Source organism: Ailuropoda melanoleuca, chromosome 2 (genome assembly GCF_002007445.2).
Source record: "Ailuropoda melanoleuca isolate Jingjing chromosome 2, ASM200744v2, whole genome shotgun sequence".
NCBI lineage: Eukaryota > Metazoa > Chordata > Mammalia > Carnivora > Ursidae > Ailuropoda > Ailuropoda melanoleuca.
The window spans coordinates 193491780-193515902 of NC_048219.1; the positions used below are offsets into that span (position 1 = coordinate 193491780).

A 24123-nucleotide genomic window follows, 5' to 3' on the forward strand; every position below is an offset into this window, starting at 1 on the left:
AGGTGGCTACCGCTTCCCGGCGCCCTGACACGGCGGCTCCCTCCCCCTTCTGTTTAGCTTCCGATATCTGTGCGCGGTTTCACGGCTCCCCGCTTCGTACCTCGATACTCAGCGCTGGAGATGTTCATTTGTAGAGATCCAGATGTATCTTCCTGCGTCTCAGGCTGATTCCGTGGATATTCCTGCTGGTCTGGTACCTATCCAGCTCAACTCAGGGGACCGGCTGAAAAAGGTGTCCCCTACTCCTCCGCCATCTTAACCTCCCCTCGAGAAAAATTAACTTAAAAAAATGTAAGACCACTAATTTCAGAATAAAACTTCCAGAAAAAAAAAGTTGAAGTTCTGAAATAATTCATGTTCTAGGTGGCCCTTTGGAAGATGCAGGGATTCCTAAATGATACATACGGGGAGAGCTGCATTCTCAACAGGGAAACACAACGGTCTGCGGGTAAAGGTGTGGGGGTACAGTTCAGAGCTTCTGTTGCCCCGGACATCACAGACAGAGCAGTGGCAAAGTCAGTTACTTAGCTGCTTGGCTAATTAGCTCCTTGCCCTTAAGGAAATATTCCTAGATGTTTTGCGAAGACTCAAAGGAAAATGAAAACTTTTGCCTGATTTCTACCTACTCCTTCTAACTCTGTTTCAATATTAGAGCAATAGTAGAATCTTCTCTTGCGATTATGTTGGGTTAACATCAGCTGCTGAGTGCTACATGATGCTGCCCATGGACATGTTCTATTTTCTGAAGTCATGGTAGTTTCCAAAGCAGCCGATTGACATACGATTTGCAATCTTGCCTCCCGGAATCACCAGGAAACCAGGGACCAGTTTCCTGACGGCCTCTGTAGAAATGAGTTCCTACGAACGGCCCACAAGTTTTTCAGCATTCCAGGGCTTGCGTGGGCACCCTATCAGCATCTGCTGGAAGGCTGTTGTGTGCTAGACCCATGACAGCTGTCTGCTGACTTGATGGCCTTTGGATGAAGAAATGTGTGGTTTGCCCTGGGGCACATGCAGGGACAGGGTGCAGGCGAAAGTCGCTCACTCTGCCTGTCCTTGGGCTAAAGCCACCCGCACTGTGTCCCGGGCCATGTCATCATGCGGCACGTTTCCATGGAGCTTCTTCGTGGCGGGCGAGAGGACCTGGCTTTCGGCAGCGCACCAGCTGCTTGAACTCCCCAGAACTAAGCAGGACAGCTACTGCCAATATTTGGGGGCAGGCACGATGCCACGTTAGTCCTAATGTCTGATGGAAAGACGAAGGAAACACGAGGAGGGATGAAAAGCAAGCTGAGGGAGGCCATCAGCAGTGGGACAGCAGTGCCTGAGGCTTCCCTTGTCCTGACTCTGGTCCCCAAATTGTCGTCCCCTGTCTGGAGCCCCCACTCTTGGGAATGAAGTGCTTGCTTCTCCTGCTCCCCGAATCACGCCGTGGTGCAGGTGGCTGGAGGAGAAAGGAGGTGTGCAGTCTTCTCCATATGGATGATGGGCTGACTGTGGGGCTGGAACCTCCGTCTCTTGTGACTTTCCTGCCCCCACCCCTGCCTCATTCCAGTGCCTTTCCTTATCCATCTCATTCCATGCCACAGAACACGGTTTAAACTGTGAATCAGGGCAGCAAGGGACAAAGGAGAGGGGAGGCTGGAGATCTGACATCTGTCTTTGTTGTTCCCCTTTCCTCCCTTCCTGAACATTCATTTGTCATCCTGAGGTAAGAGCACCCCTGTTCTGTCAGAAAAGCATGCGACTAAGGGTACATGGGTTACATGAAGGAAGTTTCAACGAACTTATCAGGATAACCTAATTCTGGGCAGGAGTGATACAAATGTGAATGTGAGGAATGCAGCTTTCCTTCGAAAGAGACAAGGGAGAAAGGAACCATGGGCCACCAAGGGAAGAGTGAGGGAGGGCAGACTCCCCCCATTCTTGAGCAATGCTTCCTGGGCTGCAGTGAAAGCTTACCCTGGAGACTTGCTGGTCACCACCCCAGGTCAACCAGATGGACACCCTAGCTGGGTCACTGAAGCCCTGAGCTACTCCTCAGATGGCCAGGTCAGAGCCTCAGTCACTCAGGAAATTCCGAATCGGTCTTCCCTTGGGGAATGAATAGCACTGGCTAACCTCAGGGCAGAGTGTGTGTGTGTGTGTGTGTGTGTGTGTGTGTGTGTGTGAGAGAGAGAGAGAGACACATATGCAGGTTGAAAGCTGTCAATAAGACAAACACCTGCATACCCATCATCCAGATAAAAAGTAAGGTTTCTGTCTTAATGTACCTTAAATTCTTACTAATCATAACCCCCAGCTCATGATGAAGTACCATTGATTCATGATCTTTTAGCGAATCAGCTTCTTTATTTGCAAGTACCACATAAATGAGCGCATGGGAACTCATCGCCCAACCCCCAACCTACACATCAGTTGTAAATTATACCTGGCAGCAGGCTCCACCCATAGCCCACCCTGCCCAAAGCCTACCCACCTTCCAGAACTTCACACTGATCACACCCTTCCTTTGTGACCCCAGGTAGCATGTGACTCCACTGGACAGACTTCTCACCCACCTCCTTCCCGTACAGCCTGCTCCTGTGAGCCCTTCTGAGTGGGTCGTGGATCTGGTGACTCACACGAGCACCGTGGCCAGGCTGAGACAGCAACTCGCGATCTAAGCACCGATCTGCTTTCCTCTCTTGGAGGTTTAGAATCAGCACCTCAAGGCTCTGTGTAATTCATGCAGGGCAGGTGAGCTGTGGGGTCATGAAAAACTGTGCCCCGGTTGGCTGCATTTCTGCCATATGCAAGTGGGACAGAAAGAGCTAGTCCTCAGGGAGAAAGAGAAACAGAGTGGCACACAGCAAAAATCAGGGAACAGGGAGCCGATGGCTCCCCAGACAGAGCTGGAGAGTGGTCTCCTGGTCCCTGATTGCTTCTTAAATCTTGATCCCAGAACCTCTCAGGGCTGGGTTGCCTGTAACTTCTTTTGGGTTTTGGAGGTGCTCTGCTCATTGTTTAAGCTGCGCTGGGTGGTCGATGTATCTACAGCCAAGCAATCAGAGAATGTGGCCGTGTCTACATGGTACAAAGCCGCACTCTATCCTGTATTCAAGAGCACTGTTTGCTAACGAAGCTCTGACCTTCATGGGTACGTATTTCTAAAACAGTAGAGATAGAAGTGGTGTGGGGTGGAAGAGCTAGACATCCGACCTGTCCCCTGAGCTTTTTCCACTCCAAGGACTTACTTTCCTATCTTCAATTAAGATTGCCCAAAATAAAGGTGATGTTTTGCTCATCACCGTCCAAACGAGAGAAGAATTGTTACGTGCAACCAGGAAGACACAGTATATGTCAGCCCAAGCTGAGCAGTCCTCGTGCCACACTGCCAGCCACCAGAGCTACATACCAGGAGCCCCAGAAGTAATTTCCCTTCTTGAGTATCTGATATGTAACCCTCCGACTGTAACCAGCAGGATCTGCTATGGAATTTGCGGGGCTGGTGTAGAATTTTCAGGGTCCAATGGAAAGAGAAAGCAGACCCTCTTCTTCAAAAGGCATTACGTATTTCAAGACAATGACAGCAGAGCACCAAACCAAACCCCAGGCCTTCATGGGGACCTATGAGACGGCACTGGTCACACACCCATGAAGCTGGCCATGACCACCAGAAGAGTGGGTGGTGCTGTACCGGTCAGGAGACACACCAATCTCAGTGCCCTGCAAAGAAAGTCCATTTAAGCCCTATAATATAGTTTCTGCACCACTGGGAGCTGCCATTCAACATGTGTTGAATAAATGAATTGCCCGTGGCATGAGCGAATGGCCGATACGGGAATGTAATGTAATTTCTCCTCCAAACACCAAACTGAAGGAAAGAGTGTGGTAAAGTCAGCTGTTACAGAGAGCATCAATACATCGACCAAGTCTAGGTCTTGGAGAAAGTATAAGCCAGAACAATGGTTTAAAATGCATTGAAGACATGGGAAGAATAGTCCTACTGGCTGGACTGACACACCCATTAGGCTCAAGAGAGTTGCCTAAAATTATGATCGCAAGTCAAGAAATAATAGGAAGTATGAAACATTGCTTCAGTTCGCTCTTTAGACTTTTTGCCTCTGGTTGAGCCAGGCCAACTGTTTAAAACATCTCTGGGTTCCCTCCAAAGCTGCTGGGCTAGAACCATTACTGACGAGGCCCTGGAATCTGCATTATCCACAAAGCTTCCAGTTGATTCTTTAACACAAAGAAGTTTAAGACTAACTGGTCTAACGGAATTGTCCATCCTTGACTTCATATTTCCCAAGGAGTGTTTCCGCCAGTCTGTTAAAAGATTTGCCAGGGCACAGATAACGTACCTGGTCCAGTGGACATTGGGAAGAGAACCTTTGCATGATTTTGGCGGAGAAAAGTAGCGACAGAGCTGGATATCTGTAGAAACAATTTTCTGGAGTAGCTTCACTGCCTCTGAGCTTCCCCAGATCTTTTCTTTATGGCCCAGGCACTAGTAGAAATCATTCCATACTTAATGTTCTGAGAGAAACACTTAATGCAGTCCTAAGAATATTGTATTAGAAGAGAATGGCCGTGTTCAGTCATTGGCTCGCCAGGCTGACTTATGAGCCCAAGTCACTCGTCTGACTAGGTAATTTCCAAGACTCAGCTCTAGTACCCCAGCATGGTAGAAGCCATGTGATCACGTAGAAAGGACACTGGACCAGACCTCAGAAGACTGGACTCAGTCCGAGCTTCAGCTCCAATTAAGTCTTGGATTTTAAGTAAGTTCCTTATTTATCATTTTTGAAATTTTGAAATGGGCATAATAAATTTTAAACTAAGAGATTTTTGAGAATTAAATGAGAAAATGTGATTGAAAACACTCTGATACATTTATATCAATAAAATGTCAGGCATGATCCCATGTTTCTGAGTATAAGCAATGCTGCGGTGAATATCTTTCGTGCATCTTTGAGGGCACATTTGTTTATTTTAAGACATGGTATTGATGGGGTTTTGGAATATAGGTGAGGTTCAGTGGGGTGGAGTCTGGAGCCAACGACCAAGAAAGAATTCTTGAGACGTCTTTGGTGCAAAATGGTGGTTTATGAAACCACGGGGACAGGACCCGTGGGCAGAAAGAGCTGCTGCCCCGGGTTGTGAGGGGTGGCTGATCCTATACCATGGGGTTGGGGGAGGAAAGGAAAAAGCGAGATTGAAAATGTACTTTCATATGTTAAAGAAAACTCACAGGAAACCAGAGGCCTTGCCATTGTCCAGTTAAGGTTGGGTTTCCCTCTAGCACTAGGTGTTAGCATTAAGATGGTTGGGGACTTCCTGGAGGAACATTACACTCTGCCTGCTTCAAGTACCTGTCAATGGGCTGCAGGTTATAAGGACATTTAATTGTATCTACATTTCCTTCCGGAAGCTAGGTTAGTGATAGAAATGCTTGGTTCTTGTAGATCCAAAGACATTTGTAAACTGAGGGAGACTTGCAGGATTGTGATCTCTGTAAGTTAACTATTTGTTTTTCCTTTCCTTAGCTTTAGGGCAGCCGGGAGTGCCTGAGGAAGGTCACATATATGCCATCTGGGGGCTAGGGGCAGGGTGGGGGGGTGTCAGCTTCTGCTTTGTCCTCAGCTTGCCTTCTGTTCCCTCATCAGTATTACTGGACAAAAGGCATTATTGCAAAAAGTGGAATTTGCGGGTTAATAGATAGGAACATTTTTAAGGCCCGTGATGCATATTGCCAAATTGCCCTTTACAAAAGTTGTTCAAATTTACCTTAAACGAGCATCGTATATGAGTGCTATTTCCTATCACTCTGAGTATTATCTTTTATCTTCATGTTTCCAAATTTGGTCTTGTTCTTTAATATTCTTAAGTCTCTAGTGGTGCTGACATTTCAAACATACGTGGAGAGTGCATTTGGCTCTCCTCTCTATCGCATTTATTCTTTTAGAGAGACAAGGCACAGAAAGCACCGACAAAGGATGAAGAGAGTATAAAGACTTCAAGAAGGGTCAGCTGCCATTCTGCAGCTCCTGTTTTTCTTTCTCTGATTGTCTAACATCATGGCCAGTGCTCCCCAAGTTTGTTACTTCCCTCATCACTCTTCATGGCATTTCTTGACACATTAAAAAAAAAAAAAGCAACAACTTTTATTTTATGGTAGTCCAAACATTTGAAGCATGAGCTATGAGATGACTAATATTTATAATGCTATATATTCTTTATCACGAATTCTTCCCTTCCCCCACCTCCATACACACTCTTAAAAATGTATTTTGGAACAGTTTACATTGCATGGATATTGGAGACTTCTCAAATTTTTAAAATACTTGTCACATGTTGAGCTGTCTAACCCCATTTTCTCGCTTGGACATAATTGCTGCAAGTCTCCCGTGGATATTAGTTTAAGATTTTTTTTCTTGCTGACTTCCTTTAGAGAAACATTCTTTTCTGCTTCATAAGGGTTTTCAAATTTAAGGGAGTAGTTTAGGTTTTAACCTTCCTGTCATGTCAGCTCAGTATTTTTCTTCTTAATTTTGTATACTTATGTTGTCTTTGATCTTCTCATTGTCTTTTTCCAGTGGTATATCTATTTTCATTCCTTCAAAAATTATTTATTAAGGGCCTACTAAATTCTAGGCATTTTCTCAGTTGTTGAGGATGTAATGGGCAAAAAAATGGACAACATTCCTACACTCGTGGTACCAATATGGTCTAGGGTTCTCTGCGTTGTTAACTGTTTCTCAGAGAAAGATGTGTTGTCAAACTTCCCCCCCTTAATTTATTAATATGTGCATTTGCCTTCATGATTTCCTTTCTTCTATTTTCTCCTATTTGTTCCTGAATTTGGCTATAACATTCTTTCCTGAATGCTTTGTGTCTTTGTTTCAATTTTTTGTAGTAGATACTAAAATAATTTTAGGCTGTAAATTGGATCCTGACTGTAATCTATGCTCATTTGCAGAGTTCTCTTTTTTTTAATGCATTTAACTTTTTCTGATTCTGAAAGTCTCAATCTATACATTTGTAAATCCTTGCACACATTTGTTCCAAGATAGCTTCTCCTAACTGGAGATAAAGAAAATATATGGCAGTTTTCAATTTTTATTTTTAAAGCTTTTTAACTTATTACTTAAAAGTTTATTTTACATTGCATCAGATAAGGACTGAATTTCACTTTTTAAAAAAATTTTAGGTGGCTCACCCTGTTCTCAGCATTATTTATCAAATAATTCTTTCCCCACTAATTTATGATGTGTGTTTTCATGTCAGATCTGTGTCTCCTGTCCTGCTGAGCAGTCTCCTTTATTTAGATGTGTTTATACTTCAATCACTCTAGGTTTATAATATGTGTTAAGGGTTTCCTCATCACTCATCTTTAAAAGAATGATTACGTCTTCTACCTATTGTTTCTGAATTCAGAGTATTTTTGAAATCACCTTCCAATATTAAAAAAAAAAATCCAATAGAAAGTTAGTGGACTTTCATTGGACCTGTAGTTAATTTGGGATAAAAATGTCATATTTACAACTCTGATCAAAGTTTTTCCTCCAGGAACATGGCCACTTTCTCCAAACCGCTCCAGTTTTTTATCTTTAGGTGTCTTTTATAGTTTGCTTTTGTTTTTCTTGAATGGATTCTTACTTTTTTTTTTTTTGCTAAGTTTATTCCCGGATATATGCTATATGTATTTGTATGAGTATATATAATATAAGCAGTTGTATATAATACACACACACGTAACATACATACAGTGGATCTTTCTCCTTCTAAGCATTGCCATTAATAAAGAGGTTAGGAGGGGTGCCTGGCTGACTCAGTCAGAAGAGCATAAGACTCTTGGTCTCGGGGTTATGAGTTTGAGCCCCACATTGGATGTAGAAATTACTTAAAATAAATAAACAAAATTTAAAAAGAATAAAGAGGTTGATAATTTGTTCGCATTCATTAATTACATCTCACAAGTTGTTTTTAAAAAAAGACATTCTGTTTTAGAGCTGTTTTAGGGTTACGGCAGTACTGGGGCGCCTGGGTGGCTCAGTCGTTAAGCGTCTGCCTTCGGCTCAGGGCATGATCCCGGCGTTGCGGGATCGAGCCCCACATCAGGCTCCTCCGCTATGGGCCTGCTTCTTCAGCTCTCCCACTCCCCCTGCTTGTGTTCCCTCTCTCACTGGCTGTCTCTGTCTCTGTCGAAGAAATGAATAAAATCTTTAAAAAAAAAAAAAAAAGGTTACGGCAGTGCTGAGGAGAAAGTACAGAGAGTTCTCCTCTACCCCGGCCCCAACACGTGCCTCCCTTCCCCCACTATCAGCCTCCCACACTGATACGTTAGTATCACCCAAAGTCCGTAGTTTACATGTGAGTTCATTCTTGGTGCTGTCCATTGTCTGGGTTTGAACATAGCGACAGTGACATGTATCTGCCATTATAGTCACGTAGAATAATTTCCCTGCCCTTATATCCACTCCCTATTCATGTCTCCCTCCCCCAATCCCTGACAATCACTGACTTTTGTACTGTCTCCTTTTTTGCCTCTTCCAGAATGTGATATAGTTGGAATCATATGGTATGTCATCTTTTCAAATTGTCTCCCTTCACTGATCAATACAAATTTAACTTTCCTCCATGTCTTTTCATGGTTTGATACCTCATTCTTTTTAGGACTGAATAACATTCCGCTGTCTGGAGGCACCACAAGTGATAAGTCCATTCACCTACGAAAGGACTTCGTGGTTGCTTCCAAGTTTGGGCAATTATGAATAAGGCCTCTAGAAACATCTGTGTGCACATTTTTGCATGGACTTTAAGTATTCAACTCCTTCAGATAAATATGGAAGAGCACAGCTGCTGGATTATATGGTAAGAATACGTTTAGTTTGTAAGAAACTGTCAGACTGTCTTCCAAAGTGTCTGCACCGTTTTGCATCCCTACCAGCAATGAATGAGAGCACCGTTGCTGCACACCTTTGCCCACTTTCGGAGCTGTCCGTGTCCTGGATTTGGGCTATTCTAATAGGTGTGGAGTAGTATTTGACTTACGATGGGGAGCATATATTTATATGCTTATGTGCCATCTGTCTATCTTTTCTGGCGAGGTGTCTGTTAAGGTCTTTAGTGCATTTTTTCCATAAGATTGTTTGCTTTCTTATTGTTGAGTTTTAAGAGTTCTTTCTATATGTTGGATACCAGACCTTTATCAGATGTTCTTTTCTTTAGTTTTAATTCTAATTTCAGTTGGTTATCTTGGGATTTCTGACAGATACAGTCTCTCAACAATAAGCAATTTCTCTTGCAAGTTGTTTCTCTCACATGTCTTGCTGCATTGGCTTCAATGTCTAAGACCACATTGGAGACGGGCAGTAATAATGGGCATCTTCTCCTGGTCTTATCTTTCACGGGTGTTCCTTGAGAGCTCGGCTTTAAGTATGAGGCTAATTACTGCTTTGAGATTGATATTAAGTGTTCTTTGAGGAAAATAGCTTTTCTCCCTTGCAGTAAAATATGATTTCATTTTTAAGGCATAACAGTTGTCAACATTCTGCTATGTGCTAACGTTATAATGTAAAGAAGAGATCAGAGGTTCTTTGCCTATTTTCAAGCTAGAACTAATATTTTCATTTCCCTGGCAAAAAGAGGGCTGCATTTTTCTTTTTTTCTCCAAATTTAAATTAACCCTGCAGTAATTCTAGCTTCATTAAGGCTGTCTTCTCTCAATTTTATTTTTACTAAATTTGACATGTAATGATCCCTATTTATCACCTTTTTTATTGACAGGGATTCTGAGTTTTCCAAATCATTGCCTATAAAGAGAAAAAGAAAAATGGAAAAGAAAAAGGGGAAAAAATAGGAAAGAAGGTTATTCTCATTCATGCCTGATCTCGGATCCCTTCTCTGGCTTCACTGGAACCCCCAAGGACCTGCTCCTGCAGGAGAAATGGTGCTATTTGCCTCTTCTGAGGAGTGGCCCCCTCATTCGCGGGGGTCCAATCACTGCCGGTGTTACCATGTATGAGTTCCTGAGGCTCAGTACACGGAAGTCACAGAAGATCACCAGGCTTATTTTCTCCTTCAGTGAGACTTGCCATTTATTGTCTTTTTTTTTTTTTTTTTTTTTTTGGTCTCTCCCTTTCACGGTAGCCAATTTCTTCCTGTAGTTTGCAGACTACGAGTATGAGTCAGGCTGATTTTTATTTTGATTCTTGAGGACACATAAAGCCAATTTTCTTTTCTCTGTTGTGCTCCCTGGAGAGGCAATTATTTTGTGAATGGTGTGTATGGATTTTTTGGAGCATTTATTGTTTTATTATGTCGATAGATGGAGTTTTCAGGTATCCATCTGTCATCCTGCTGCACAAACAGGGGCATTTTCTGTTTTCTCACCTTCTCGCTTCTATGCCAGTCTGTGGGTTGTAAGGGCCAAAGGGGACCCTTAGAATCATGGGGTCCAGCCTTCCCAGAACCTGTTCAGGAGACGCTAATTTTGAACGGGGATCTTTGCCAAAGGGTCTTGTGGCCAAATCCACAGATTTGTAAGAGAAGTTCTGCAACAGAGAACTGCATTTCATTTAGTTTAATCCAGACATTTTCCAGGCATTTTATCACATAATCCTTTCCTTCCCAAACACCATAGCAGGTCAGCAAAGCACTTGGAAAACACATTGCCCCTACCCGCTTGTCCCAGAAGAGTCTCGCCATTTCCCTAGTGAGTAGTACCGTGAAAATTCTGTCAAAGCCTCATAGTGGTCCCTTGAAGGTGTTTATAATTGTGATTCAGTTCGTACAATCCATATGTAAATATAACCTCATACTATCTATGGAGACGCAGCTCTTTCCTCAGCGTGAGCGCAGCCCATCTCTGCTTTTGTTTTCATAAACCCTGAATCTTTGCAGTTATCCTTGAAATTTCGAGCTCTTGCTGTTTATGGACACCTGGGCCCTGTGCATCTACCTGACTCTTCAGGCAAGGTCCTGGACCCGTGGAGCAGCTATTCCTGCGGGAGGGCTGCTCTGGGGAGGCCCATTTCCATCTGGGGGCACTGCAGGCTCACAGGGGTAATGCGCTCCCAGTGATGCTGGGGCCAGTGCCCTGAGTGGTTTACCTATGAGGTTTTCTTCTTCCCGGGGCAACACTGCAGGCCTGACTTCAGCTAGTCAATCGGCCACAGTGCTTGGAGCTCTTTTTCCAAGAGGGATGAAAGGGTCTGACTCCTCCTTTATCCTCCTTTGTTCAATCTCCCTTTAACCGCTCAGAGAGCATTTCCCAGGAGCCGCAGGGGGTTAGGAATCCAGAGCAAGGTAGTCTAGAAAATCAACAGCTGCCTTTGGCCAGGCAACGGTGGTGCCCCAGGACCCCGAATTTCTCTCATGGTATCAGGGGAGGCTTGTCAAGGGTCCCCTGCATCATCTTCCGGGGTGCTCACATTAAAAGGCAGGTTCCAAAGACCTAGCGAAACAGCATTCCCCCTCAATGGGGGTCCTGGGAATGCCCTTTGAACCAAGCCCCTGCCCCCCGCCGTGATTGTTTTGCACGTGAAAGTGTGAGGTGGTTTGTTTCCTGAATTACAAACCACCTTTTTCTTTACCAAGTCTTTGAACTCAAGTATCAGATAATATCTCCTAACTCTAAGTACAAGATGAAATTGTTTCTTTTTTCTTCCTTCCTCCCTCCTTTAACTGCTTCTCAGTGAGCAATCCCTGAGCCCTGTTCACTCACCAACTCCATCCTCCCTCCAGGGGTAGGACCTGGGTAACCTCCTCTCTGTCCCCAGGAAAAACCCTCCAGCTTTGAAGTACTGGGAGCAAAGGGAACAATAAAGGGCCTCTTCAAGGGGCTTAAAATAAACCAGAACAAAGGGATGCCTAAGCCTTCCTTGGGCCATTATCTCTCCCTGTGTCCTCCAACCCGCTCCAAACAACATCCACAAAACAAAGAGAAGCCACGGGCTTCCTCTCTCTGCCTCTGAAAGCGTCTGCCAAACAGAGCCACAGTCTTGCTTCCAGCTGGCGGCCGGCGAGGTCACCTGAGCCACTGATTCCCCGGGGCTCTGCTGGGCTGACCCCGGCTGGTCTCCTTGTGAGGCAATCCTACTGTAGTCAGGGGGTCATTCAAACAGAGTCAAGAAGCGTAGCATCCAGTTAAATTCTGGCTTCCCAAGGGAAAATGCAGACACGATCATTTCATCCACTCATGAATTATAAATGCAAAAATATCTCCAGAAAAACAAACAATCAAGACTCTTTTATGTGTAAACTTCTTAGTAAGACAGCTGCAGGGAGGACTTTGGCTCTTTCTGTGAGCGTGATCTCACCTATAAACGCATAGAAATAAGCATGTGTCACACCTGCTACGTGTTGTAACGGAGCAACGCATGCACGGTGGTTTACGTTAATTAAACACTGACCATGTGACAGGCCCCGGGTGAGAGCTTACATGTTCATCTCACTCCTTACAGCAGCCAGAGGAGAAACGCGTATAAAAGATTACCCATTTTACAGTTGAGAAAATTGAGGCTTGGGGTGTTTTACGGTTCCAGATTTACAAGCTTCTGAACTTGGAAATAAAAGGCGGGTCTGTCTAAATCTTGACTCCATTCCTTTAATCCCGTTTATCATACGTTATTTTTTACCATCTTCCTAGCTAGTACGTGTTTTCATAACCAAGATATCCCGTGGTCCTGGAAGGGGGAAACAGGAGCGTTTATACCACATTCTGGCGCTGCAAAGCTGGTGCTCCTCCGTAACCCGAATTGAGTCTGCTCCTGGGCCCAGTGGGGCCATATTCCTGTCTACAAGGGCTGCGGAGACATGGTGTGGCTTTTGTTCACTGGGAAACAGTGGCAGTCAAGCAGGGACCAAGCCTCCAGAGAAGGACCCAGAGATTCACTTCCAGGTGTACAGGCAGGTGCCCTGAGCAGGTTTGCCCGTCTCTGTCCAGGTCTTTGAACGTGAAGTTGGAGCGACTCTTCTATAAATTCCAAGCCGATTTTTAGATGTTTGTTTCTCGTTTCAGAGAGGACGCTCAGTAACAATGACTTCAAGTGCCACCGCGTGCTGCTCGGCAATGAGTACTCTCGATCCTGATTCCCTGATCCCGAGTCTAGGTTCTGGTTCTGGCCTCTGAAAGCAGGCGGCGGGAGATCTCTTTCCACCAAGAGGACGGACAGGACCGCGACCTCCAGTGGGCGCCCACAAAGCCGTGAGTCCCCAGTTTACATCGCTCACCACCCTGGTGTGACTGTCACACATCCAGCTGAACTAGACGAGCTCAGCCTCAGAAAGAAGACGCAGGCAGAAAAAGTGCTCAACGAGGTTCTCACTACACCACGCTCCCTATAGTGGTGGGGAGGCTCCGTGGGGACACTTTCACCAAAGAAATGGGGTGCAAGTCTATGTGACCTCCAGCCTGTGAATGTTGGTTCTTTCTATCCAAGTTGTGGGGGCTCCCTCCACACACACACAGAGGCACTGCCCCCCGCCCCACACACAGGCACGAGTGGGCCAGCGGTAGAAGATGAGGGGCCAGCGGCCCTTCGGTGCAGAACAATGATATAACCCCTAAAGCCTGAAAGCAAAATGCAAGCCCAAGAAGGCAGGCCACTGGACTCCACTAGCAACCATTTGCTCAGTGTGCTTCACTGAAACTGTACAGGTTGTGCGGAACCGGGTATGACCCAGTGTACCTGGGACATACCGGGGAGCCAGTTAGCGGCTCAGGTTTCCTTTCTGCAGGTCTTCTCAGAGCTTTTGCGGTGAGGAGTCAATCATAAGACACAAAGCCTTACGCCCACGGGGGTGTGTATAGAGTCTCTCAATCACCCCGTTGAAAAATACTACAACAGAGCTATTTACCCAAGGCACCGAAGCCAACCCCTTGGTGGCAGTAGTCTCAGGATCTGTACTCAGCCTTCCTCCAGGCGAGACCCCACCTCTAGGGCTTAGCCCATGACATCCAGGCAATGACTCCAGTGTCGGAAATATCCTGGGGCAGTTTTCACCCTGACTCCCAGAGCTCTCTGCCTCTGCAAGGGGCATTGCTCTGAGGAATTTGTGGGGACTCCAAACAAACAGAGAGGTGATAAACGTCGGCCTCTGCATGGAGGCCATCTGCTCTGCAATGAGAAGAGCAAGAGGCGGATGAAGGAGTTTTTGATTAAGGATCTGTGGTCTGTGCTCACGGAAGGAAGTGAGTGAGAAGAGAAATAGCTGACTGTTGATGTGGGTTGAGATCCTACCCCCAGTAACTTCCAAGATCCCTACAAAACAAAAACAAAAACAAAAACAAAAAACACAAAAAACAAACAAACAGAAAAACACCTCTTTCCTTTCAGAGCAACTTTAAACAAAATCAAATGTCTTATCATCTTAGCATGTGCTAGCGAAGAGTCCATTTCTGCCCCTTGGGACCGCCCCCCCACCTTGGATCTACCAGGTGCTAAAGGCCCCGGGGGCACCCAAGCTGTAGGCTGGTTTTGTTTATTTGTTTAAGGGGCAGGTCAGGCTTACCACTCTCCCCCCTGCCGACCGTCCTAAATCACGCTGCCCTTCCAGTTTGTGGGAAGGAAACCTCCAAGGGCCTGGGCTGAGCCCTGCTTGGCATCTGTGAATGCCAAACAACCCAGAAACTTGAAAGGGCTTCTCAGCGGCTCCCTTGAGAAAATACCATTCATTAATTTTGCAGCTTCTGGTCACGCCAGACAAGCCTTGGGAAGTCGGTTTGCGGCTCATCTCTGCTCTTTCTTCGGTTTTTAGCAAGCACTGGAAACGGAGCCCACCAGCCCTACAGTCCACAGCATCTGCAAAAGTGGCTGCCGTGAGTGCTGCGTTTTGTCCTTTGAGCCAATGCCTCGTTGAGGGAGGGACCCCGGGCCTGAGGGGTGGAGGACAACTCAGAAAAGATCATCACCGTAGAAAACAATAGTCTGAGCTCTCGCAGAGTTGGGGGTGAACATTACATCTCTTTTCTGGACTGGGGAGCACATGGGAAGCTTCGTGTTTGAACTCTGGAACCTGGGCGAGAGGTTGACAGATGCGAGGCTCAGAGCCGGGCGTCCTGCGTGAGGTTGCTGTTCCCGATGGCCCTGTGTTATGAAGCCTCTGTGGCTGGCACTCTGAGGTTGGATGTTTGAGCAATCGCAGATGACCACGGCCCGCAGTGAGAAGGCGCTGCCATTAGTGATAAGGCCTCTTGAGAAAGGCCACACCACTCCCAGCCTGGCTTCGCAGGGGTGCGGGGAGCTGCGGCAAAGCTGTTTACCCTCCAAGCATCTGACGCAAATTCTTGTCCATGTGTGCAATGATTGAGGGGGTTTGACCAGAACGGGGTTAATGCCCGGAGTGGGGGCGTGGGGGGCAGGGAAGGGGCAGTGAGAGCAGGCATTTAGCCCTGCCCCCTTCACACTCCAGGTCACCAGACTCCTAACAACTCAGATTCACAGAGTTCCCAGAAGCATTTACACATACTTTACGGGGTCCACTTCGGATTTCATTGTCTTTTAATTTTTTTTTAATTTTAGTTTGCTTAGGACTTCATTGTTTTTATTTATTCTATTTTTTTCATTGGAGCGTAGTTGTGGATTTCACTGGTTTAAACTTATCCAGTGAACCCTCATTTCTAGATGCGGTTTTAAGTCTACAGTTTTGTTTACGAAAAGGCTTTTATTTTTTTATGGAAGGCCTCTGAAAAACCTATAAATTATCCCACTCAAACAGTCCCAGGCAAGGATTTTTGTTATTGTTATTCTAGCATGGGACTCTCGTGTTTTATTTATTATTACAAAATACAGGAGCGTACAGATTAGAAAAAGAATATCTCTCAATTTCATCCCTGGGAGATAACCACCATCAATCATTGCTATGCCTCATGCCAAAAAATTTTTCTATGCATATGTAATCTTTTCTGTTTGCGACGACAATCAAGGCAAGGGACCTTAAAATTGGCTTTAGGTAAGGAAAAATAATACACGTTGTTAAAAGATTTCGGTACCACAGTCTGGATCACACTATATATCCAAACTGTACTTTATCTTCTTGTTAATGACTTCATAGTATTTCATTGGATGGATGTTTCATAATTGATGAAACGAATTCCCAGCTGATGGACCGTTAGGTTGTTTCCAATTTTTTTTAATGCAATTAAAAACAATGGTGCAGTGAGGTTTCTCAAAGCAATACTTTTGCATATTTTTGCTATTATTTCCACGGAATAAATTCTGAGAAGTGGAATCATCGCCCCAAGGAATATGGACAATTTTCAATTTTGATGGCTTACAATTTTTTACTTCCCTTTTGTCTTCCAAGGTACCACTCTCCCTGATTGTTTTTACTTCTTGCTTTTCTGCCAACCCTGAGGATTATCATTCTGTTCGTCCTTATCCACGGCAGGGGAAGAGTGCACTACACCATAGTGATTCTCTCCTGAGGTGCGGTCACGTTTCTGTTTTCCTGTTTCCTCTAAAATTTTCTTTAATTTCCAAATTTTTGACCATAATTATAAAATTTATTAAAAGGAAGTTTGAGGGCTAAATAGATTTCACGGTTGAGACATCACATATGATCGGAGATTAGAAAAGACTGTCAGAGAAAAGAGTGCCAGAGAATCCCCAAGACTCAGGGGAGGAGGTGGAGACGTTGATGGACAATGGGGAGCGAGCAAAGATTTTGGTCCTACGACTCTGATCGGACTGGGGTTTAGAAAGAAGAATCTAGCAGCTATGTCTCTCTGGGGAGAGGCCAGTCCTAAAACAAGATCCCCCCCGGCACAGGCAAGAGGTAAGGAAGACAAAACTATGTTAAAGCCAAGGGGCCAGACAGGGAGGCACCAGCTGCGAACACCGTGCAGGCACACCTGTTGGGTCTTCGGGGCACAGCCTCGCCTCAGCTGCCCTTTGCAGAAGCGGCGCTGTGCAATGTAAGCAGGTTTTCCTAGCTGGGCTGTTTGTGAAAAATAATCTGGGTGGAAGGCCTGGAAGTCTTGTGCAACTTCTCACTGGAGAGAGGTCAGGCTCAGGCTAGCAAAGAGAGGGCCATTGCAACCACAGTGACCGCCTTTTCCCTCAGGAAGATTGCATTTCTCCAGCACATCAAAAAAACGCATGGGTTTTAAGTGTTTCATTTCTAGATCAATATTTTCCAAGGAGACAGAGAAATTACAATTTAGGAGAAAACAAAACAGAAACCGTTTAAACTCTGGCCACTGGCCCTCTCTTTCAATCACCAGAACACAGCGTCCGGGGGACAGCATCACCCTTTATTTCTCCATGGTTTTCGGCCAAATGTGCTCCCACCATCACTCCATTCGCTTCTCAAAAGAGCCACATGAAATAGGCCAGTTAAGGGCTTTGTCAGAGATGAAGAAACGGGCTTAAGGGGATGGCATTTTTAAGATAGGTCTTTGGCAACAAAATCACACCAAGATCGGTCCCTTAGAATCACAAAGTTCCGTTTCTCACCCACACTACGCCTCGGCAGAATTGGGTGTGGCTCCATGTGGTCCACAACCAGAGGCTGGGGCGGGTAGCTGATTTGGGCAGAGGTGTTCTCATGGCCAAGAGGAAAGAGCAAGAAAGCTTTCTCTTAGAGTTTCAGCCAGAAAGTGGCATGTCGTATCACTTTTGCTCACTTTTCATTGAGCAAAGCTGGTTCCGCCCTCCGAGCAAGGTCAGGGGCTTGGGAAGCCAGAGACCCAGCCAAGGGCCTGCAACCAGGGAGGCTCGTGCCCCCGTGTAAGCTTCAGACGGGGCAGGGGAGCAATGATGCAGGCTGCCCTGGGGCCGGGGGGTGGGGGGGCTGGAATTCAAAGGCCCACCTCTCAGGCTCCACTGCTCTGGATCTTTCTACTACACCACATTCCCTCTCCAAACCCTACACAGGATTTTGGACCATCTGATGGAGCTCTGATTCCAGAACTGGGCCTTTTCTTCTTAGTCTCTGTCTGCATTTCTGTTCCATGTTGTGAAGGGCCACTTCGGAGCACCAGGCTTCCCACCTGCAAAACGTGACTTCCAGACTGGGCCTCAAAGACGGGAATAACCCAGTGGTGTAAAAACACTGACGCGCGTCCAGCTCAAGCTCGGCTTTCTTTCGGGATATATACATTTGGGTTGTTGACCCATCTTCCCTGGATCTCCAGTACATTCGGTCTCTCCACGGGGATCTTCGCTCTTCCCTGCTGCTTCCAATTCTCCATCACCCCACTGTGAGGTGCCAACATACTTTGCAGCCCCGTGGCAAGCATAGGAAAGAAAAGAGAGCAGATCTCCCTTACGAAGGGGGTCTCCCCAGAGTCCTCCATCAAAGGGCGTGTGCTGGCGGAGCGGCCGCCCTCCTCCATCCGCAATGAGCCTGCAGAGGCCAGGGCTCATCTCCAACTCCTCAATGTTTGTGCTCCTTCCTTTTCCATGTCATATTAGCAAGAGTCAATCTTAGGAGCTGCAACAGCCAGGTCTGTGCAAATACATTTTCTAATGGTAACCGGACTAAATAGTTTGCGCGAGAGCAAACAGCGCTCTGCAATTGGCAAAGCGCCCCCGCCCCCGGGGATTTGAGGCTTGTAGGTGCCTGATGTGGATGACAGGGAGAAGGCTGGGGTGCTTACCCAGGGGTCTGGCCGCTTAATGCTTTGACTCAACAACCAGAAGGCAAGCAGAGAAAACAAGCAAAAAGCAGGATTACTACAAATAAAAAAGGCAATTTATTATTATTTTAAAGATTTTATTTATTTGAGAGAGAGAGAGAGTGCACGAACGCACACAAGTCAGGGGTGGACAGAGGCAGAGGGAAAAGCAGACTCGCCTCTGAGCAGGGATCCCGATGTGGGACTCGATCCCAGGACCCTGGGATCATGACCTGAGCCAAAGTCAGATGCTTAACCGACTGAGCCACCCAGGCGCCCCAAGAAAGGCAATTGAGACAACCCAGAATCTAAGAAAGTCAAAGACGAAAAGCACCTACCACCTATCACTTGGCTATTGTAATTCTTAAATTTGGCTCCAGTCCCTTTTTATATGCATATAAAATCTAAATGCTTGCTTACAGAAACTTAGGTATTCAGGTTTTTAGAGCAGCCATGCAGCTCCTATGTCAGAGTGGCAAGTTCATGTCCCAGGCTGGGCGTAGAGCTCCCCTAAAAATCAAAAATTAACATCAATACAGGTTCTTCATAACTTTTGCTTTTGATGGCTGAATAATTCTCTGTTACTGAGAGGATTGTTTACATGTTTTTTTGTAATTTACGTAGCCAACCCCCTTAATGCTGAACATTTAGGTGATTTTTATTTTATACTTTCGAGATTATAAAGAACACTATTATGAACATATTTATACATTTATATTTGTGCGTAAATAGGAACTTGTGGCTATCTTATTTTTTTAGGCAATGAAGCTAGAGTCCCACCCCAAGAGTGAGGACATAAAAATGATATTGCCTGGGGCGCCTGGGTGGCGCAGTTGTTAAGCTCCTGCCTTTGGCTCAGGGCGTGATCCCCTTGTTCTGGGATGAGCCCCACATCAGACTTCTCTGCTGGGAGCCTGTTGCTTCCTCTCCCACTCCCCCTGCTTGTGTTCCCTCTCTCGTTGGCTGTCTCTCTCTGTCAAATAAATAAATAAAATCATTAAAAAAAAAAGGAATGGTAAACTCTTACCTTTANCCTTTGGCTCAGGGCGTGATCCCCTTGTTCTGGGATGAGCCCCACATCAGACTTCTCTGCTGGGAGCCTGTTGCTTCCTCTCCCACTCCCCCTGCTTGTGTTCCCTTTCTCGTTGGCTGTCTCTCTCTGTCAAATAAATAAATAAAATCATTTAAAAAAAAAGGAATGGTAAACTCTTACCTTTAAAAAAAAAATATTGCCTATTTCCAGAAGCCTAAGGAAGAGTGTTCATTTTCTTGTGTGTTTTGGAATCTATAGGAAAGGCAACCCCTTCAAGAGTTATGACAATGTCTGCAGCCTACAACAGGAGATGTTAACAGAATAAAAGTTGGATGAAGTGGTCTTTCATATGAATGCACACTTATTTGTGGGAAAAGTGGATCCTCCATAAAAGGACTGTTAAAAAAAATTCAACTGAGGAAATTTTAAAGATCTTATTGGCTCTATTCAAGGTTCCATGAATCAGGCAGCATCCAATCTAGCAGACAGAACGGAGCTCCAAGGAGCTGCACAAAATGAGACTCATAGGCAGAAGCGAGTCGGAACAAGGAAATGATGCTGGACACAGAATCAGGTTGGCTATCCCAAGGTCACTTTCACTTAGAGGATGGCGGATTATCTGGCTGGTGTGCATCAGGCGATTCCTGATGGACTGGCTTAAGATTCTATTTCTGGGAGAGTCAAAACCATAATTAAAAGTCTCAGTTTAGTGATGTGAGGCTTAAGTTAAGTTTCAGCTTCCTGTTATGGGGCTTAGCTTAAGTGACTCATTTTGAGCCTGTTATCTTGTTTTTAACAATTTGTTATACATTTCTTTGTTAATCTCACCATTAACTCCCAATATGCTGTTGCTATTTAAGATGATGTTTGAAGAGTTCTAAACAATGCGCAAAAAAAAAAAAGAAAAAGAAAAGCAGAACACAATATGTACATACTATACAAAATAGCATTTTAAAAAGATTGGAAGTATGGTGACTAACACATCATAAATAAACAAATAAATTAATTAATTAAAATAAAAAGATTGGAAAGAAATGCATCTGAGGTTAAAAGTGGCTTGAGAAGTGGGAATTTACCAAGCTAGATCTTGTGAATTTTTTTTTCAAACATTCCTTTTTAGAAAGAAAGGTTTTATTTTAAGTTATCTCTACACCCAACATGGGGCTCAAACTCACAACCCCAAGATCAAGAGTCACACACTCCACCCAGTGAGCCCGCCAGGCGCCCCATGTTTTTTGAACATTCTATATTTTCATAATGAGCGCGCATTATTTTATAAACCTAATGGGAAAAACCATTAGCTTTGGAAACCAAAAAGGAAATGCAAGTGAAGGTCAAACTGCGTGGGTCCAGCCCCGCATCAGGAAATTGGAAACAGAAACACAAAGCTTGTACCATTTACTAGTTTGCTGATCACTGCCATGCATTAGACGTTGGCTCTTTTGTCTGCGAAGCGTTGGCCTTCTTGATGTGGCTCGTGCAGCCACAGTCAACAGTTAGATACTGGGTATATTCCCAGGGCAGCTGTTTCCATTTTCACTTCAGTAGCCGATGGGGCTGCTCCGTGTCCCGCAGGTGAGGCAGGCTGGCACCGGAGAATGGAAAGTCGGCTTTGTGGGGTGCCAAAAGCTGAGGCAAGCTCTAAGGCAGAAGAATCTGCCCTATTTGGGTTTTTTCACCTTTTTCTTCTCTTTGCCTTTGCAGGGCACTTCCTGGATGTCGAGTTCTTTTCTCATTTTGATTGATGCGTACAGCATTTTGAAATGACATGTTCCCCAGCTTACTTAAAAATGTACTTGGATATTATGATAGCCGTGTTTCCAATTAGTGCCATAATTTTATTATTTTTAAAATGGTGAATTCACGGAATATGAATTCAAACGATTTAAGAAACTGTTTCCCTCCCAATGGTTATGTAACATAGCACAATCGAATCCTATCAAATTCTGAGTCTCGAAGTCCACCCTCCATGCAAAATACCTCCATGAAGTTAACCTACCCTTCTTAGGCCTCTGTCTTAGGACTGCTGGATAAGATATAGGATATCCATCTGAATTCGATTTTCAGATAAACAACAAAAAATTGTTAATATAAATGTCTCAAATATTGCATCCCACTTTCTCCACCAAGGGAGGCAATCCCTGATTCCAGTTAGAACAGCCAGTCTCTGGAAAGGGAAAGTTTTGTCAGGACCTCATGCTGTGGGGTATGGATGACAGCACCCTTGGCAGTTTGGACAAATAGCCCATTAGTTGCTTTTCTCAAGGACAGGACGGTTTTCATTGTTTTGAGTCTGTTTGGGAACCCAGCAAGGGAAGGCTACCCTGTATTCCTTGGCACGTTCTCATCTCCAACGTGGACAAAGTGCCTGGATCCGGAGCCGGTTGGATGAGCAGCAAGGGGCAAGATTGGGAGGGGCAGGGAAGGAGGAAAGAGCTGCGGCTTGTGGGCTTGTGATCACACCCCCAAACCTGACTATTAGTCAAGTTGCTAAACCCACAAAATACTTGGTGTGAGTGGATATCTTACCCAACAGAAGCGGCTGCATTGCATCAGTGTGTCTGAGGGCTGGAGCAGAAGCAGCTCACTCAGACTCATAGGCACTTAGCAGCAGAGACATTGGGAGGGGAGCCCCTGGGAGCTTGCAGGAATGGTGGAAGACCGGAAGGTCCCCCTGACCACTGGGTCCTGGTTTTAGAGTAGGCGGAGCTTTGCATATAAAGGTATCCAACTGCACGGATTCAAATCCTGTATCAGCTACCTATGAGCTGTGCGATCTTAGACCCATCGCTTAACCTCTCTGATCCTCAGATTCCACATCTCTAAGAGAGAACATTAACATCTGTATCCAAGGTGTCCTTGAGAGTTAAATAAGACACTCCAATGATGCGCCCAGCGCATAGTAGGTGTTTCCAAAATTTTACCTCTATTTCTCTCCGTTTCACTCTTTCTAGGAGGTGGACATGTTAGAAGAGTTCATTGGGTTGACAACTAATCACACACGAACACTGCAGTGAGCAACGCCTCGTTTCCCCGTCGCTTTCAGGCTGCAGATGAGAAGGAAAGGAGAACACGATGAAGTCCGAAGAGCGGGGTTAGCTACAGCGGCATGTGAGGCAGCTGGTGACACCTGCCCCTCATTTCCGGGCACGCACGCACGCACACACCTGATTCATCCGTCCTCCAGCCAACTTTCTAAAAAGAGTTCAAGGGTTTGAAATTATTCATAGCAAATCTTTCCTCAACTTTTTGCATAATTGAGTAATCCAACTACTGAATAAAGAAGGACTTGGTATTTTTGGCTTCCTGGAAACTGTAGGGGAGGAAAACGCTTCCTTCTACCCTTCTAGGTTCTGTGGCTGGATTAAGAATAAAGTTGTCATAAGACGGATTAATAGGAGGAAAAACCCCAACTTTAATTATGTATGTACCCACGGGGGCTCACAAAAATATGAGACCCAAGGTGATTCTCAGATGACTGAGATTTACACACCATCTTAACCAAGGAGAGGGAGGGATGTTGGGGCTTCAGGGTGGGAGGAGGCAAATTCTGGGCTGGGTGAGGGAAGGAAGTGAAAACAGGCACATCCAGTAAATCCCAGGAGCCTTGTTGTGCAGATAAGGGCTTCTCTGGTGAAAGACCTCCTCTGGTAGCTCTCTTCCTGGTCTATTTACTAATGGAAATTTCCTTTATAAATGTAAATTTCCTCTGCAAGAGGGGAAGTACACACTTTCTTTTAGGGAGTTGGGGGAAGGTAAAGAGCTTTTCCTGTGCCTCCTGGTTCACCCTCAAAATTTGCCTCGAATAATCCGTATGCCAAAGTGTCCTATTTTGGGGAGGCATGTTCTGAACCCTTTACATTTTTTCAACACAAAACAACACAAAATGTATAACCTTTACCAAACTTTACCCAGAAATATCAGCGTGCTCACAATAAGGACTTCCTTAGGATTGCTAGTGGGGCTCACTGCCTCATCAAATTCGTGTGGGGGGAAACCCCCCAGAACCCCAAGAACAGAATTCAGTCTACCCTGGGGGTGTCAGACAGCTCGGGAGACTAAAAGAAAATGCAATTGAACAAGTCTTAATCTGAATGCTGAGGCGCTCAGTGACTTGGACCTCTAGCCTAGTAAGGTGTTGGTGGGAGCCTGCCTGGCATGAAGACAGCTCGAGGGGAGCTGGGCTGGGCCAGGGTGAACCTCTCTCTCCAGGCACCTGTGGCACAGGCACAGGTGGGCCTGTCCCCTCCTCCTGGGAACCGGAAGCTGCAAGAGCACCTGGTCACCATGCAATGGAAGGGGGGGTGGGGGTGACTGCGCATCTCAGGTCTGGTGTCCCCGGAAGATTTGGACGGCGGTTAGGACATCTTATCAATTCCAGGCTTGCCTCTGATAGGAGAGCTCCCCTAGCATAGATTTAACCCAGAAATTAGGAATGCAGACAATTGGTCTTGTCCCCAGTGGCTCTGGCCAGAAACAA

General features: G+C 45.5%; 1 long non-coding RNA gene across 2 annotated transcripts in view; it reads left to right on the forward strand.

The window, feature by feature from the left end:
• The window catches only part of LOC105237047, a 31914-nt gene extending 8869 nt beyond the window's left edge, over positions 1 to 23045 (forward strand). The window contains exons 1-4 of one of the 2 annotated variants that reach the window (XR_002142398.2): positions 3014 to 4766; positions 13010 to 13195; positions 14678 to 14809; positions 22598 to 23045. This is a non-coding gene — a long non-coding RNA (uncharacterized LOC105237047). Of the gene's footprint in view, positions 1 to 3013; positions 4767 to 13009; positions 13196 to 14677; positions 14810 to 22597 lie in introns of those variants that run through there. The other variant, XR_002142397.2, reaches the window with a different exon arrangement.
• Positions 23046 to 24123: the final 1078 nt, after the last annotated feature.